This window comes from Bubalus kerabau, chromosome 7, assembly GCF_029407905.1.
Source record: "Bubalus kerabau isolate K-KA32 ecotype Philippines breed swamp buffalo chromosome 7, PCC_UOA_SB_1v2, whole genome shotgun sequence".
Classification (NCBI taxonomy): Eukaryota; Metazoa; Chordata; class Mammalia; order Artiodactyla; family Bovidae; genus Bubalus; species Bubalus kerabau.
Window position 1 is genome coordinate 15366845 of NC_073630.1, and position 18995 is coordinate 15385839.

Here is an 18995-nt window from a genome sequence, read left to right on the forward strand (position 1 = left end):
GTACTGGCCGCAGTTCTGCCTTCGTAGTCTCCCATTCTGTCCCTAATGTTGGAATTGCTAAACTGAGGTTGATACTTCCTTTTTGTAAGTTTAACTTTGACATAGAGTTTTCAATTAAGGCTTTCCAGGTGGCTCAGTGATAAAGAGTCCATCTGCCAGGAGATAGGGTTTGATCCCTGGGTCGGGAAGATCCTCTGGAGAAGAAAATAAAGGAGTTTTCAGTTAAATTATGCCTTTTATTGATTTAAGAAGATTTTGAGGTGACTCGCCACACCAGTAGAGGGAATTCACAGATTTCTGTGGTATGGCTAAGGACCGTTTTACAACAGAATTTCAAAACTAGAGTATATGAGCTGGTATTTTGTTCAGAACAAGGTCAGGGAGTTATACACATGAAGACTGGAAAAGGCTTTTACAAATCCCATTACAAATATCACTCAGGTTACCCAAGTTTTTCAAACAACTCTGGTTGTTTTCTACATTACATTTGTTTTTAGACGAAAACTTTATCTTATATGATTATGTGAAGTTCTCTGTGAGTAAAAGTTAATCTTATCCACAAATACGATTTCTATGAATGTCTATTTCTATTTCCAAAAATGAAAATCTTTATTAATAGCTTATTTTTGTAAAATCATCATTTAGAAGTTATTTTAAAAAAAATACAGAGAGCCATCCTTTGTATGAAAAACATGAAATTAGTTTTTATTCTGGGCTGTGGCTTATTATAAACATGTACATAGAAGTAATTCTTTCTTCCTCAGGCCCCATCAACCTCCATGAGAGAACTGAATGATTTTTGCTTAAAATTATCCCAGTGGCTTTCCCAGTGAAAATCACAAGGGCTGACTTTCAATAAGTAATTGTGGGATGAATGAATGAATAAATATCCAATAACAGCATCAGTGGTGGTATATACTTTTTTCTGTCACCTTTCACGCATGATAATTTGAACTCCAAGTCTGAGTTCCTTGTTTAGAAGGCAAACTTAAAACTACCTTGTTGGAAAATGTTTTGTTGGCTGTAAATATTATTCTGCCATGTGGGTGTATCAGTCATGTCCAACTCTTTGCGCCCCTATGGACTGTAGCCTGCCTGGCTCCTCTGTCCATGGGATTCTCCCAACAAGAATACTGAAGTGGGTTGCCATGCCCTCTTCCAGGGGATCTTCCCGACCCAGGGATCAAATCCGCGTCTCTTATGTCTCCTACATTGGCTGGCAGATTCTTTACCACTAGCACCACCTGGGAAGCCCACATTCTGTTACAGGTTCTAGGATTATTCTATACCTTTTCATATGTTGTCCTTTACTACTGCTCTTGCTATGGTTCCCTACGGTCACACTCATAATTTTTTCAGTCACTACACTGATACTATTATTTAAAAACTACCAATGCTGACATAAAGGTCTTTCTGAGTATAAATGATGCCTTTAAATAATGTCCTTGAAATGTTAGCAACGGCTTCTAATTCCTTCACCCTCATTATTTGAATCCCAGTTTCCCATGGCCTAGGTACCGATCATGAAATACGTGTTTCTTTTTGTCCAGGGGCCTGTTGGTTCTTAGAATTTCAACACAGTACCCTCCACTTACTGGGGACATGGGGGAGGCAGGTGAGATTTGGTGGGTGAATGAACTTAGATGTTGTACTGGGGAGAAAGGAGGATAGATTTTAGGATTTACTAGGTACTCACTGGATGTGGATGAATTTAAGCCTCACAATAGTTTTTGAAAGAGTTCTTTTCCTTCATATTGTCTATTGTTAAGAAAGAATTTTGCTTTCTTGAGTATAAATTGAAGTTCAAAATTTATATTTTCATCAATTTTTGATCTAAAGCTCTTCATACTTTCCAAACTCTTTCTATACCATAACATGCTCCAGAGAAAATTCAATTTCTGATCTCCACAGATACAAATTCCCAATAAAAATATTTTTCAAACATACATATTCACTTCATTCATTCATTCATCCAGTACTTGCTAATTAACAATTATGAATCAGGTGCTGAGGTAGGAACTGGAGGTAAACTCGACCTCAGGGGAATGCCTGGATTCATGAAATATAGAGTCTGATGAGACCGATTGAAAAGGAAACTAAAATACATGATCAAACAAAATGATTTAAATTATGATAAATGCTATTGGAAAAACAAATAGGATGCCACTGTAGAAATTTGCTTGAGAAGCGGTGATCAGGTAAGTTTCCTAAGGATATAAGATATTAACTACAGTCTGTCTGATCAAGAGATGGTCATGTGGAAGAAAGGGTGATAAAGCATTCAGGCAATGCTTAGCACAGGCAAAGGCCCAAAGGTCCATTCAGAGCCACATGAAGTGGACGCTGCTGAATGAGGAAAAGTGGAGAATGAGGCTAGCAGGCAGGGGACAGACCATACAGGACCTTGCCCGTGGTTAAGAACTTGGATTTTATTGGAATTAAAAAAAAAAAAAAAGATGCTGCTGAAATAACAGAATGTAATGGTTGATTTTTGTTTGTCAAGAAGATCATTATAACTTCCATGTGGGAATTGGGTAAGAGTAAAAATAGTGAGACCATAAGAAACTTTTAGCTATCTAAGGTAGCCAGCTAAATTAACACCTTGTTTCTTATATATATATATATATATATATATATATGAACATGGGACTATTTTTTATACACACACACACACACAAACACAAACGTACACACACACTATTACCCGTCATTCTTTGTATTATTATAAACTGGTTACACTTCTGACATCCCAGTATTTCCAAAATAATATAGAAATCTAGAGATAGCATCAGTTGCTACATAGATGCTTTGTGTTAATCACTCAGTCGTGTCTGACTCTTTGCAATCCCATGGACTGTAGCCTGCCAGGCTCCGCTGTCCATGGAATTTTCCAGGCAAGAATACTGGAGTGGGTTGTCATTCCCTTCTCCAAGGGAACTTCCCAACCCAGAGATTGAACCTGTGTCTCCTGCATTGCAGGCAGATTCTTTATTGTCTGAGTCACCAGGCAAGCTTTAGGATATACTTATATATCATCTAAGGTCTTCAGTGTTCTTTAAGAAAACCTCTTCTTTTTTAAGTATGTACATAGAATTTCCTGCATTTTCGAAAAAAATTTATGCTATTTAACTATGTGTATACATAAAAATAAACTGTAAATATTCACACTCAGAAAATTCCTATTCAAGAGTCTATGAAATAGAAGTGTTTTAGACTTAGCTATTGACTGTTTTGTAGTATGTGCTATGAAATTTAGTTAATTATTTTTAGGCTTTCATATTTATTTTTCTTTTAATACATAACCTTCCATTGCTTTTCAACTTGGGCTTGTGTTTTTTATACTGTTGTTAAATGTAATACTTTTTTTTTTTTTTTTTTGTATGAAAAGTGGAAAGAACTCTGGTCTTAGAAAAAAGCTCTCTGGTTTTCATTCTTGTTTCTTCCAGTTCTCAGCTCTATACTTTGGGCAAATTACTTGGTTTCTGTAAGATTTACTATTCTCATCTTTAAAATTATCACAGTGTGAGAATTAAAAGCCTGGACTTTGCAGGCATACAAATAGGTTTGAATCCAGTTCATTTTTTTAAGTAAAATGTGTAAATGTGACTAGTTACTTAACATTTATGGGACTCAGAATTGTTATCATGATATTAAGAACTTCTGCCTCTTATGGTTTTGATCATTATTAAATATAGATATATATATACACACACACATACATATATATATATATGTAGAAGCATCAATAGATAGTATGATTAGAATAATAAACTCTTAAGATGATTCTAAAGTTTACATGAAAGAATGTATATGTGAGTGATTTCTTATTACAAAGCATTATTATTTGGTATTTGCTAAGGTTAACCTACGGAGAAGGCAATGGCACCCCACTCCAGTACTTTTGCCTGGACAATCCCATGGACGGAGGAGCCTGGTGGGCTGCAGTCCATGGAGTTGCTAAGAGTCGAACATGACTGAGCGACTTCACTTTCACTTTTCACTTTCATGTATTGGAGAAGGAAATGGCAACCCACTCCAGTGTTCTTGCCTGGAGAATCCCAGGGACGGGGAAGCCTGGTGGGCTGCCATCTATGGGGTCGCACAGAGTCGGACACGACTGAAGCAACTTAGCAGCAGCAGCAGCAGCAAGGTTAACCTAAAATTATGACATAATGAGAAAAGGTAATGCAATAAAAGTGGTAGAGAACAATTTCTATTTCTATTCCCTGATAGTCTGCTGATAAAGACGTTTACAAGTTTAAAACTGCCAATCAAGTCCCCAAGTATTTATTACACCCCATATATTCAGTTTTCTGATTTAGTAGAGGAGTAGTGAAAAATGTTCTTATTAATTTATAATGGGAAATATCAAAGTGAAATTTGCTTATTGTCTACATTTCTTTCAACCAGTATCAGAGACAGCTGAAAACTGATTAGACAGAGGCTAAGTAGTTATAGTAAAATGTATTTTGGTTCAGTTTTCAAGGTCTTGGCCAGCTTTTATTAAAACACAAAATCAACCAACCAACAAACAATAACCTCTTCACCTGCTCTAGCTCGCTGGGAGTTCCTAAGTTTGAGACTGTAACACATGAAATGTTTCTGGTGGATTCTTCCTGGAGTAACCAGTCTTGCACATCTTACACAGAAACTCCCTGTTCTCTGCCATTGATTTCTAATTTGTACAGGCAGAAAAGACCCCCAAGGTCTTACAAGTCAATATTCCACAAAAGGCCAAACTTCCTCTATAGTATATTTGACAGGAATTCATATATATAGTAACTCCCTACCAGAAAAGCCTGCATCACTGTGAGACCAATCCGCCCAGTCTAATTGCAATTTTAAATGGATCCCATTAATGCCTTAGGTTGTGCTTGTTCCTAACTGTATCAGTAGTCTCATTGTTTTTCTTACTTGAAGGTAAATTCTGATCCCTTCTAACAGCTTTGGTCTGCTTATACCAAAGATACCTGTAAAAATGAGGGTTAGGTAAACAAGTTATAATCTGCTATTCTTCAGAGGCATTCACCTGTACCACACTAGCCTAATTAAACTCAAACAAATGTGTTTCTGCCTTCCTCTTCATAGGACTTTTTGCATAAGCAGGAAAAAATGTGATTTGAAAAATATAACTGAGTTTTTTTTTAATGAATTCATCCAATAGTTATTTATTGAGCATATTCTATGTATCAGTCAGTGTTTGGCTCATTGAAATGAACATAAATGAAAAAAAAATACCTTCATGAAGTATACATTCTAGAGGAGAAGGCAAACAATAAACCAGATAAATAAAATATGTTGTATTTCAGGAGTAATAACTGACACTGGAATAAGTATTAATACATAAAGTAAGTGAGGGGTGGAGGTAGAAGAGAAATATACACGTGGATAAAGTTTTTCCAGGCACAGGGTCAGCCAGTGCAAAGGCCCTGAGGTGGGAGCATGCCTGGATGTTCTAAGATTGTGACGGAGGCCAGCATAGCTCCAGAAATGCAGTGCAATATTATTAACTATGGTCACCATGCTGTATATTACATCCCCATGACTTGCTTATTTTATAACTGGAAGTTTGCACCTTTGGATAATAAAAGGGCATAGCAGAGTCAGGAAATGATCAGCCAGTGAGGCAGGAGAAAAACCAAGAGCGGTTATTTAGAAGCCAAATGAAAAAAGTGTCTCATGGAAGCTCAAATGAACAACTGTCAAATGATGCTTATGGATCAAATATGACAAAGACTAAGAATTAATGATTTATTTGGTTACCAGTAGTCACTGGTAGCCTTGACAGGAACAGATATGGTAGAGTGAAAGGAGCAGGAATTACATAAAATTCAATTGGAGAGAAAAAAAGAGAAAAGAGACAGTGGTGATTATGAGAATAGGCACTTTTAAAAGGTGCTTTCCTAGAAGGAAATAGTGAATAATAGGACAGATTCCTGGAGTAAGATGTGAAGTTCAGGAAATTTTTTTTATGAGAGAAGATATACAGTCTCTGTATATTTATGGGACAATATAATAAAGAAAGGGCTTCCCTGGTGGCTCAGAGGGTAAAGCGTCTGCCTGCAATGCAGGAGACCCAGGTTAAATCCCTGGGTCGGGAAGATCCCCTGGAGAAGAAAATGGCAACCCACTCCAGTACTTTTGCCTGGAAAATCCCATGGATGGAGAAGCCTGGTGGGCTACAGTCCATGGGGTCGCAAAGAGTCGGACACAACTGAGTGACTTCACTCACTCACTCATAATAAAGAAGGCAATACTCATGATGCAGGAGAGAGACAGGAGAACTGCCAGGATCCAGTGTACAAGTGGAGAGTTGGATTTAGGAGCACAATTCAGCCATAGTAAGAGGAGGGAGGCTAGAGCATACAGGGATACCTTCAGATAGGTTGGAAGATGTGGTGATGGGAGCACATGAAAGTTCGTTTTTGACTGCTTATATTTACTCAAAAAAAAAAAAAAACAACAGGGACCAGGGTCATCACCAAAGCAGGATAGAGATTCTGGAGATTTAAAGAAAGAAAATGTAGGGATGGTTGTTCTGGAGAATGGGAGGAACCATTAGACTGCTGCTGCTGCTGCTAAGTCACTTAAGTCGTGTCTGGCTCTGTGGGACCCCAGAGACGGCAGCCCACCAGGCTCCCCTGTCCCTGGGATTCTCCAAGCAAGAACACTGGAGTGGGTTGCCATTTCCTTCTCCAATTCATGACAGTGAAAAGTGAAAGTGAAGTCGCTCAGTCGTGTCCGACTCCTAACGACCCCATGGACTGCAGCCTTCCAGGCTCCTCCATCCACGGGATTTTCCAGGCAAGAGTACTGGAGTGGGGTGCCATTGCCTTCTCCGAACCATTAGACTAATGATATGTAATAGATTCCTAAACAAGACTTAAGACCCCTTTGCAGTAGTGGTCATGACTGTAAATTGGGACTAATCTGCATGATTGTGGGGTTTTCTCTGGCCTCTTTATCTTCAGCTGCCAGTTTCACCAGAATGGTGTTTGCCAGATAAGTACGATAGAAGACAGTGAGGTGAGGATGTTGAGAGTACATGTAAAGAAATGCTCTCTATTACAAATCATGGAATCTGAGCTGTATAGGAAGGAAGTCAAAGCACAAGGAAATTGAGGCTAACAGAAGTATGGCATGAACAGTGGACGATAGGTCTAGATAGGATTGGAGAATTGTTGGAGTTAGTGAACCAGAAAGATAGGATTGGAAATAATATGAAGTTTGGTTCTGAGATGACACATCTGAAATCAAGATGATGAAGACAGTGCTGGCATCAGAAATGATATGACATGAGAGCGGGTGGCTGAAGTGGGAGAAAAGACACGATCTTTGGAGAAGTAGAAGCCAAGAGACTGATAAGCCAAGTACTGGGAAAGGATGTCTATGTGAATAATTGAATCATGAAGAATAACCACAGAAGTGGAATTTGAGGGTGACAGAGAGGCGTCTGGAGTTTGGAGGAGTGACAGAATTAGCAGATGTCTGCAGTAAGAATGAGTAGCATGTAGTAGTCTGATAGCATGAGTTTCAAAGCTGAAGGACTTCAGAGACAAAAGTCTAAAACTGGTTCAAAGGGCAAGGAGAACACCTAGCCCTGATCCAGCAACAGTGGTGTGAATATTGTAGAAAAGAAAAATAGTCATCACTTGAGAAGACCAAAGGCACTGTGGTATCTCTTGAGGAGAAGCAGGTTCTACTTAGCAAAAGAAAGTAAAAGGATATTGTGGTAATGTTGTTCAGTCGCTAAGCCATGTCCAGCTCTTTTTGACCACATGGACTGCAGCATGCCAGGCCTCCCAATCTCTCACCATCTCCTAGAGTTCGCCCAAGTTCATGTCCATTGAATCAGTGATGCTATCCAACCATCTCATCCTTTGCTGCCCTCTTCTTTTGCCTTCAGTCTTTCCCAGCATCAGTGTCTTTTCCAATGAGTTAGCTCTTCAGATAAGGTAGCCAAAGTATTGGAGGACGAAAATTTAAAAAAACAAAAAAGGAAATTTAAAAACCAAAAAAAAAACAGCTTGAGGGTATAGGGAGAATAACTGTATGTCTTGGTTTGGAATAGCATTAATTTTGCCAGATGTTCCATTCCACTCTCAAGAGTATTCACATTAAAACAATAAATTGTATGATCTCCCTAGATATATGGGTCATGGTGATGATAGGGTTCCGTAGACCAGAATGGAAGAGTCTAGACAGTTGGAAAGGGATGGGAAAATTGGTCAAAACCAGGCAGCACACAGATTCAAATCAAGAAGTGCTGAGGAGTGACCTAGAAGTCAGATTTTTTATGATGCTGGGCCCTCAGAGATTTAGAAACAATATGGACTTTAGGCTCTAGATCAGTTAGCTAAGTTGGTGAATATGAGGTGACAGGGTGGCTGAGCATGCTGCCAAGATCGTGGTGACATTGGCAGAGAGGAGTCCTGACAAAGAGCAGTCCTACCAAGAGCTGAGAGATTTGAGGGCATCGCTTCCTACAACTGAGGGACCAATAGAAAAGGTAGCAGCTGACAAGTGGGAACCAAGTTACATAAAAGAAAAAAAAAACGTTGTAAGTAGAAAACAAACTTCAACAGTTATTTAGTTTTACCTATAATAACTTTTGGTCTTAGGGACTTCAAACCTATGGACCACACTGGCCATATTCTCTGCTGGTTGTTCCATTCCCCGTCCTCTTAGAGCACTATCCCTTCATTTGCCATTGAGTAAAAATGCCAGAGTAGATGACAGTTCATGAGCCAGCAGCAGAGAAAGGGTAAGAGCTAGCTTGAGCTTCAGTAAGGGTCATGGTCATATACTGACTAGGGACATGACCCTAACATTGGGGTCAGGCCCCTATTACAGAAATGAATAATCAGACTGAATACAACTTGGAGAGAAAAGCAAGGCAAAATACTAAACAGCTCGGGTCTATGAAAATGCCAAGCGTCCTGGGCTGTCATGCCACAGGGTTTAGAGGTAGCAGTCTATTTGCTACATGTGCCCTTTTGCCAAATGATTCAAACAAATATATGATTCACTCGAGCACTTTGCCCTGCAGCTGGGAGCTCAGATCCCACTGGCCTATTTTCTGCTCTCCAGAAACCAGAGTTTTTAGGTATGTGTCAGTTATCACACAATAAAAGAACAGAACCAGTGAAAGAACGAAAAAACATATAGAGATAATTTCCAGCAACCCTGCTAATGCATTTCTGATGCCTGGGATTGGGTGCTGTTGTTGTTGTTTTTAAATCAGTATTATTTTTAAAAGAAAAAGACTTATTTTTGAAAATAAGAAAAGACTTTTAAAACTTATTTTTGTTTCTAATAATCTTTATGGATGTTGAAATCAATTAGCCTTGATAAGATATTTTCTCAAAGAGGAAAGGAGAAATCTAAAACCATGTACTTCTGAGGCAGTCCTGAGCATTTTACATTGAGTTAGACTATGTCAGGTCTTATAGAACACAAAGAAAACTACAAATAAAGATTTTTTTCTAGATGCCCAGAAAAAATATGCATAATTCTCTAAAGTAAAAGGAAAATAATAAAGTGATGTCTTATGTGTGTAAAGATGACACTACTCAACCACCATACCCAGAGCATGTACTTTTAAAATTGCTTTTTTTATATAGTGATTTACTCTATGATGAGAGCTACACCTACTCCAATCCTTTTAATTAGTTACATCTGATTCCAAGGTATGTATATATTCACTCGATCCTATAACATACATATATTTAGTCTAATTTGGAAAACTAGTCTAATTTAGAAATTTAGAAATTAGACTAAATTTAATTAATTAGACTAAATTTAGAAATTTAGTCTAATTTAGTCAAATTTGGAAAACTCAGCAGTGGCCACAGGACTGCAAAAGGTCAGTTTTCATTCCAATCCCAAAGAAAGGCAATGCCAAAGAATGCTCAAACTACCGCACAATTTCATTCATCTCTCACTAGCCTAATATATTTAGGCTAATAGGTATCAGAAACTATTATTTTAGGCACACAGGATGAAGAGATGGATTAGTTTAGTGAAGGTGGCCAGTAAAATGAAGAATAGCAGCTACCCCACAGAGAAATATGCAAGGTATTAAGAGGACACAGAGAAAGGGGACCTATTGTAGCCTGGAGGATGAGGCTGGTACAGATCACAAAGGCTTCCTGCAGGAGTAATATCAAACTTAGAATAAGCAGGATTTAATTAAGTTAAAGACAGAGAGAATTAAGTAGCAGAGGGAAGAGGTAGCCTGAACAAAAACGTTGAGGTAAACAGAACAATGTATGTGCAGAAACAAAGAGCAATTACAATTAGATATAAACTACTTGTGTTAGTTTATATCTAATATAGATATGTATATAATAGAGGAAAACAATGGAATGGGAAAGACTGGAGATCTCTTCAAGAAAATTAGAGATACCAAGGGAACATTTCATGCAAAGATGGGCTCAATAAAGGACAGAAATGGTATGGACCTAACAGAAGCAGAAGATATTAAGAAGAGGTGGCAACAATACACAGAAAAACTGTACAAATAAGATCTTCATAATCCAGATAACCACAAAGGTGTGATCACTCACCTAAAGCCACACATCCTGGAGTACGAAGTCAAGTGGGCCTTAGGAAGCATCACTATGAACAAACTAGTGAAGGTGATGGAATTCCAGTTGCGCTATTCCAAATCCTGGAAGATGATGCTGTGAAAGTGCTGCACTCAACATGCCAGCAAATTTGGAAAACTCAGCAGTGGCCACAGGACTGGAAAAGGTCAGTTTTCATTCCAATCCCAAAGAAAGGCAATGCCAAAGAATGCTCAAACTACCACACAATTGCACTCATCTCTCACACTAGCAAAGTAATGCTCAAAATTCTCCAAGCCAGGCTTCAGCAGTACGTGAACCAAGAACTTCCAGATGTTCAAGCTGGATTTAGAAAAGACACAAGAATCAGAGATCAAATTGCCAACATGCATTGGATCATCAAAAAAGCAAGAGAGTTCCAGAAAAACATCTATTTCTGCTTTATTGACTATACCAAAATCTTTGACTGTGTGGGTCACAACAAACTGTGGAAAATTCTGAAAGAGATGGGAATACCAGACCACATGACCTGCCTCCTGAGAAATCTGTATGCAGGTCAAGAATCAACAGTTAGAACTGGACAAGGTAAAACAGACTGGTTCCAAATTGGGAAAGGAGTATGTCAAAGCTGTATATTGTCACCCTGCTTATTTAACTTATATGCACAATATGTCATGCAAAAAGCCAGGCTAGATGAAGAACAAGCTGAAAACAAGATTGCCAGGAGAAATATCAATAACCTGAGATATGCAGATGACACCACCCTTATGGTAGAAAGCAAAGAAGAACTAAGGAGTCTCTTGATGAAAGTGAAGGAAGAGAGAGAAAAAGTTGGCTTAAAACTCAATATTCAGAAAATTAAGATCATGGCATCCGGTCCTATCACTTCACAGCAAATAGATAGGGAAACAATGGAAACAGTGACAGACTCTATTTTCTTGGGCTCCAAAATCACTGCAGATGGTGACTACAGCCATGAAATTCAAAAACACTTGCTCCTTGGAAGAAAAGCTGTGAGCAACCTAGACAACATATTAAAAAGCAGAGACATTACTTGCTAAGAAATGTCTATATAGTCAATGCTATGATTTTTTCCATTAGTCATGTATGGACTTGAGAATTGGACCATAAAGAAAGCTGAGGGGTGAAGAACTGATACTTTTAAACTGTGTTGTTGGAGAAGACTCTTGAGAGTCCCTTGGACTGCAGGAATATCCAACCAGTCCATCCTAAAGGAAATCAGTCCTGAATATTTATTGGAAGAACTGATGCTGAAGCTTAAACTGTAATACTTTGGCCACCTGATGAGAAGAACTGACTCATTTGAAAAGACCCTGATGCTGGGAAAGATTGAAGGCGGAAGGAAAAGGGGACAACAGCGGATGAGATGGTTGGATGGCATCACCAACTCAATGGACATGAGTTTGAGTAAGCTCTGGGAGTTGGTGATGGTCAGGGAAGTCTGGCATCCTGTACTCCACGGGGTTGCAGAGTCGGACATGACTGAGTGACTGAACTGACGTGTGTTAGAGTCTTCTAGATAAATAGGACCGATAAGATACAGTAGATATAGACATATCCTAAATTAGTTATCTCACTATATATAAATAATCCTATACATCTATACATATTTTATATATAGTGATAAATATCTATAGCCTATATATATTTTATATACATATATACATACATATATGTGTATGTGTATATATACATACACACACACACAGAGAATGAGATTTATTTTAAGAAACTGGGGCCTCATGAGATTACCGAGGCTGACAAGTCCCAGAATCTACTGTCTAAAGCTGGAGACCCAGGAAAACCAACAATGTAAATTCCAGTCCACATGCAAAGGCCTGAGAACTAGGAATGCTGATGGCATAATCCCAGCCCAAGGGCAGGAACAGACCAGGGTCTTGGCTCACGCAGTCAGAGCCAAAGAAAATTCGGCTTTCCTCTACCTTTGTGTTCTGTTCTGGTCCTGCACAGGTGAGATGGTGCCCACCCACATCAGGGAGGGCAGTCCGCTTTACTTACTCCACCAATTCACAGACACACTCAGAAATAGTGTTTCACAAGATATCTGGTTTTTCTGTGGTCCAGTCAATTTGATGCCTAAAATTAACCAACAAAGAACTATAGTAAAGTGGAGGGGATAGGAGGTGCCGTTTGTGCCATGGATCAAAGATGCATCCTGGACCATGTATCATCTGAACCTGCCAATCAGATGTTAAGTGTATAGTTTTAGCTAAATGAACAAACAAATGTGAAAAGAATAACCACAACTCTTTGAAATTTCTGGACTGAAGAGAAGATAGAGTCACTTTGGGCCTCAAAATCATGGAAAGGGAATAGATGAGTTCTGAGATTTCTTCTAGAGCTAATTTCAATGAGTCTTTGGACCCTGATTTCAAAGTGTTTAGAAGCCACATGAGAGGAGTGTGCCTTCAAGGAAATGGCAGACACCTCTAGTGGGAGTCTCAGACGTCAGTTTTGATTTAACACATCCTCATTCTCATGCCGAAATATTCTATGAAAGAATTCCAAGTTTGTAGTTCCCCAGGATGAAAACAAATGGATAGGTGCATATTTGTTTCCTGGTGGTTCCATTATGTTCCAAAACTTCTTTATCCAATAAACAGTTTAAATTACACCTTGCCTTGGCTTAGTTCTTACCCTAAAGTTCCTTCCCAAATTGGAATGTGCATATACATTTTTTTAATTTCTATTGGAAAAATTCAAAAAATTAAAAATTATAATTCCACTGTAATTTTTAAATTAGCCCATTCCACCCATCCAATTTTGCTTTTAGTTTACTTCTGTTTAATAGCAGGCTGATAATCTTCATGACTTTCTTCTATGTTTAATAAGCACAAACATGCATGCAGTTTTTTATTCAGTTTCCATTTTGACATTTTATAAAATGAAATGTTTTCTTGCTTTTGTCTTTTTCAATTTCTGTCATAAACATCTTTCAGGTTAGCATACATATATATATGTATATTATAATATGTAAATTTAAGACCTTCAAAATATTCCATGAATTATTGTTGTTGTTCAGTCGCTCAGTTGTGTCCAACTCTTTACAACCCCATGGACTGCAGCATGCCAGGCTTCCCTGTCCTTCACCATTTCCCGGAGTTTGCTCAAACTCATGTCCATTGAGTTGCTGATGCCATCCAACCATCTCATCCTCTATTATCCCCTTCTCTTGCCTTCAGTCTTTCCCAACATCAGGGTCTTTTCCAATGAGTCAGCTCTTTGCATTAGGTGGCCAAAGTATTGAAGCTTCAGCTTTAGCATCAGTCCTTCCAGTGAATACTCAGGACTGATTTCCTTTAGAATTGACTGGTTGAATCTCCTTGCTGTCCAAGGGACTCTCAAGGGACTCTCCAGCAACACAGATGGAAGTCATCAGTTCTTTGGCGCTCAGCCTTTTTTATTGTCCAGCTCTCACATCCATACATGACTACTGGAAAAACCATAGCTTTGACTAGACAGACTTTTGTAGGCAAAGTAATGACTCTGCTTTTTAACATGTTGTCTAATTATAGCTTAGTTAGTTATAAGTTAGTTATAGTTATAGCTATAGGTTAGTTATAGCTTTTCTTCCATGGAGCAAGTGTCTTTGAATTTCCTGGCTATAGTCACCATCTGCAGTGATTTTGGAGCCCAAGAAAATAAAATCTGTCACTTTTTCCATTGTTTTTCCATCTATTTGCCATGAAGTGATTGGGACCAGATGCCATGATCTTCATTTTTCGTTTGTAGAATTTTAGGCCAGGTTTTTCACTCTCCTCTTTCACCTTCATCAAGAGGCTCTTTAATTCCTCTTCACTTTCTGCCATTAGAGTGATATCATCTGCATATCTGAGGTTATTAATATTTCTTCTGGCAATCTTGATTCCAGCTTGTGCTTCATTCAGCCCAACATTTCTCATGATATACTCTGCATATGTTAAATAAGTAGGGTGACAATATACAGCCTTGACATAATCTATTTACAGTTTTGAACCAGTCTGCTATTCATGTCCTTTTCTAATTGTTGCTTCTTTACCTGCATACAGGTTTCTCAGGAGATAGGTAAGGTGGTGTTTCCATCTCTTTATGAATTTTCCACTATTTGTTGTGATCCACATAGTCAGAGGCTTTTGCATAGTCAGTGAAACACAAGTAGATGTTTTTACAGAATTCCCTTGCTTTTTCTATGATCCAACAGATGTTGGCAATTTGATCTCTGGTTCCTCTGCCTTTTCTAAATCCAGCTTGTACATCTGAAAGTTCTCGGTCCATGTACTACTGAAGTCTAACTTGAAGGACTTTGAGCGTTACTTTGCTAGCATGTGAAATAAGTACAATTGAGTGACATCAAACCATTGCCAATTGATAAACACTTTTAATGCTTCATACATTTTCTCCCAAAAGCAACCATGATGAATATTTATTTTTATATATTTGTGGGGTTTTTTAAAATAAATACAGTAATAAAAGTGGGATTCTAGGTTAGAGTATGTACCTTTATGAATGTAATTACCACTCCCAAAGTAGTCTCTAAAAATGTACCAATTTCTACAGAAAAGAGAGCTGTGTTCTCCCACTTTCTTGCCTGAGTTGCTAAAGTTAAATTACCTTACTCTTTTATTGTTCATTATCCCCAAAATGATGAATGGAAAGTATGTTATTTTTGTTTTCACTTTTCAGATTCATTAGGTTGAACATTTTTTTAAATATGTATTAGCTTTTGTACATCATCTATATATTGCTAAATTTTATTTCTTTTGCTTTTCTATTGACTTAATTATAATTATCAGTTTCATGCTACTTTAAAAGCTATTGATGATTGTACTTTGTCTTTTTCATAACCCCACCTTTAACCCATCAGGCTTTTCTATTTCAATCCATGCTCGCATCTGCATTTACACTGTCGGTTAAGCAGATGTACTGGCAAGCAAACATGATTTAGTCAGGTCCTAATATAAATCCACATGCCCAAGTGTACAGTTCACAAGACAACATTTCTTTTGCCAGATAGTACTTTCAAAGAGCAGCATTTACTTTTCAAAAAATGGGAAAAGCTAAATGGTTTTGTAAATATGACTCTAAGCTGTCCACTGTTTGCTGATTTTCTCTTTACCCCAACATTATTAATACAAATAAGAGTTTTATAAAGCTAAGTTTCTTGGTGAAGGATATATACTGAGAGGAGTCTAAGTTTTTGAAATGTTTTTCTATGGACATTTTTAGTTAAGATATTGGATTTTCATGCCGATATATTTGATTCCATTAAATTAAGCTATAGACCTTAACACATAGTTTGAATTTTTAGTTTGTTATGAAACATACCTTTCCTCCGTAGGGGTTGTAGGAGCTTTGTAGGCTATGTATGGAGGCTACTTATGTAGGCTTTGTTTGCCATCTCATGGCTCCCAGCCTCTGGGTGTCCTTCATATCTTCATTGGATCCTCTCCTCTCATCTTACTTATGTGTTCCATGTTCCACTATGATTTTCTTCTCTTCAACAGCTGAATTCACTTCTCCTATTAAAGCAGAAATGCCACGATTACTACCATATCCTTCTGCTTTTATGTTTCTCAGATTAATTGTAATTTGGGGTACTAAAGCTTCTGATTACAAATTCCTCCTTTCTTGTTAAATACTCATAACTCTATTATTTCCCTTATTTAAATCAATAATGTTTTGCAAAATCCTTTAGGGCTCTGCCATCTGGTACCAACTCAGCCTGGGAAATAAAATTTCAACGCCTTGATAGTATTTTGAGCCAATAAACACATTACAATATCAAACCAAACTTGTGTTTGGTAAAAAATAATCTGCTTTCAATCTTCCTTTTATTTCTTTTGTTATTCATAATATGAAATACTAGAATCTAAAAGTGAAAAATAGGTTTTAGAAAACTCCATAACTAAGGGTTAAGCTTCTCTTTTTACATCATAAGGAATCGATTTGTGATATACTCTAGACACATCATATTAATAGTTTCCGTATTTAACACTGAACATATACATTCTGGAGAAGAGAATAGCAACCCACTCCAGTATTCCTGCCTGGAGGATCCCATGGACAGAGGAGCCTGGTGGGCTGCAGTCCATGGGGTTGCAAAGAGTCAGACCCAACTGAGTGACTAACACACATATACATTTTATTGAAATTTAAATTTGTATTTACTTATTTTAAATTGTGGTAAAATGCAGGTAACATAAAATTTATCATCTTAATCATTTTAGGTGTACAGTTAACTGTCTTGACTATACGTGCCTCACCATCATCCATCCCAAAAACTCTTTTCATTTTGCAAAACTAAAATTCAGTAACCATTCAACAGTAACTCCTCATTCCCTTCTTCCCCAAACTCTTGGAAAGTACCATTCTGCTTTCTGCCTTTATGAATTTGACTACTTTAGAAACCTGATATAAGTAGAATCACACAGAATTCGTCCTTTGTGACTGGCTTATTTCACTTAATATATAATGTCCTGAAGGTTCATCCTTGTTGTGGCACATGTCGGAATGTTTATCCTTTTTAAGACTAATATTATATTGTATGTGTATCTTTGGGCTATTGTGAAGAACACTGCTATGAACATGATGGTACAAATATATTTGAGTCCCTTCTTTCAATTAAGTATATCCACAAAAGTGGAATTGCTGAATCATATGGTAACTTTATTTTTAATATTTTGAGGAACCACATACTGTTTTTCATAATGGCTGTACATTCCTACCAATAGTGCATGAAGTTTCCAGTTTCTCCACGTCTTCCACCATCACTTATTCTGATATTTTTTTTTAAAGGGTAGCCTTCCTAATGAGTGTGAGAGGGAACATATAAATTTAAGTTCTATTTTAATATTCATTTTTTAAGAGATACTATTTTGGCTAAGAAACTGGAATCACTATAATCTCTATCATTTACTCCAGTAGACATTAGACTGTGCTGGCTAATCATATAAAGCCCAGCATTCATGAGAAGTAGAACTCAATCCAGCACACAAAAATAGCTTACCCAATAGTGATTCTCAAAGACAGAAGAGATCAATAACCTAACAACTACCTCCATCTGGTGAGGCAACTCAGAGGCGTGTATAGTACAACAAAACAAAAGCAAACCATACCTTATCTTATTCTTACACAGCCAGTTGAGAAATGCTGCTGCTGCTGCTGCTAAATCGCTTCAGTCGTGTCCGACTCTGTGCGACCAATAGACAGCAGCCCACGAGGCTCCCCTGTCCCTGGGATTCTCCAGGCAAGAACACTGGAGTAGGTTGCCGTTTCCTTCTCCAGTGCATGAAAGTGAAAAGTGAAAGTGAATTCGCTCAGTCCTATCCGACTCGTGGCGACCCCATGGACTGTAGCCCACCAGGCTCCTCCGTCCATGGGCTTTTCCAGGCCAGAGTACTAGCGTGGGTTGCCATATGAGAAATGCTCGTTTTCCTAAACTCTCTGGGAATTACCTATTACTGCTTGTTATCCCCAGGATTCATCATAGATCTGTCAGTTTAATCATTTTTCTTTCTAGATGAGAAAACTGTACCTAAAAAGCTAATTTTACCTAAGATTTACCTACACAGCAAATTAATGTCAAGATTTATGACTACAGTTCATATCTCTTAACTCCTGGTCATTTGTCCTTTCTTCCACAATAATAGAACTTTAGTCTCTAATGTCCTTCAAAGCTAATTAAAATTCACATTATAATTTGAGTGGTTCTCAAAGTTTAAAAGGTACTTGAAATTACCTGGACAGGTTGCATGAAAGGCTTATTTCCTAACTCTAAATGCAGATATTAAAATTCACTGGGTCTGGGATGAGACCAAAAGAATTAAATTTTTAACAAGCAATCCAGGTGTTTTTGATTGTTCACAGATATCTTCTGATAATCACTTTTTGGACATTATTTAAAAGCCCTTGTCCTCCAGCCACTGATCCTCAAAGTGTAGGCCTAGACCAGCAGCATCAATGCCATGTGGAAACCTATGTGAGAACTATAAATTCTTAGACGACTCCGCAATTACTTAATCAGAGACTCCTGGGATCGGGCTGGGAATGTCTACTAACAAGCCTCTCAGATGATTCTGAAGCAACTAGAGAACCATGGCCTATGCTCTAGTTTAGCCCAAGCAAGCCACTCACCTTATTCTCACTTTATTTTTTGTATTCCAAACAGAGGATTTAAATATCCAGAGCTTCAGGTACATGTAGGTAATCTGAAATCTTTTATCACCTTAATTGATACAACTTGGCTTTTCTAAGTGTATACATGATTTTTGTGAGTGTTTCAGCACTAAGAAACAAAACCTTTGCTATCTTTGCTCCTTCCTGCAATTAATCAGAAAGTAGAGGTTAAGTGAGGGGCACATCAAGGGGCAAGTGTTGCTTCTCCCCTTGTGACAGCATTCATTTTTT

At 37.8% G+C, this 18995-nt stretch overlaps 1 protein-coding gene and 1 long non-coding RNA gene across 6 annotated transcripts in view; one reads left to right on the top strand and one right to left on the bottom strand.

The window, feature by feature from the left end:
* The window catches only part of GRID2 (glutamate ionotropic receptor delta type subunit 2), a 640427-nt gene that overhangs the window by 425379 nt on the left and 196053 nt on the right, over window positions 1-18995 (top strand). The window lies entirely within an intron of this gene.
* On the bottom strand, window positions 31-18555 carry LOC129657472 (uncharacterized). Of its 3 annotated transcripts, XR_008716752.1 has the most exons (5): window positions 17705-18555; window positions 15915-16108; window positions 10569-10910; window positions 7815-7944; window positions 31-194 (listed from the first exon to the last, which is right to left on the bottom strand). It is a non-coding gene; the product is annotated as an uncharacterized LOC129657472 (long non-coding RNA). The 3 variants fall into 3 exon arrangements; XR_008716754.1 differs by lacking the exon at window positions 10569-10910 and having other exon boundaries at window positions 17705-18540; XR_008716753.1 differs by lacking the exons at window positions 7815-7944; window positions 10569-10910 and having other exon boundaries at window positions 33-194; window positions 17705-18282.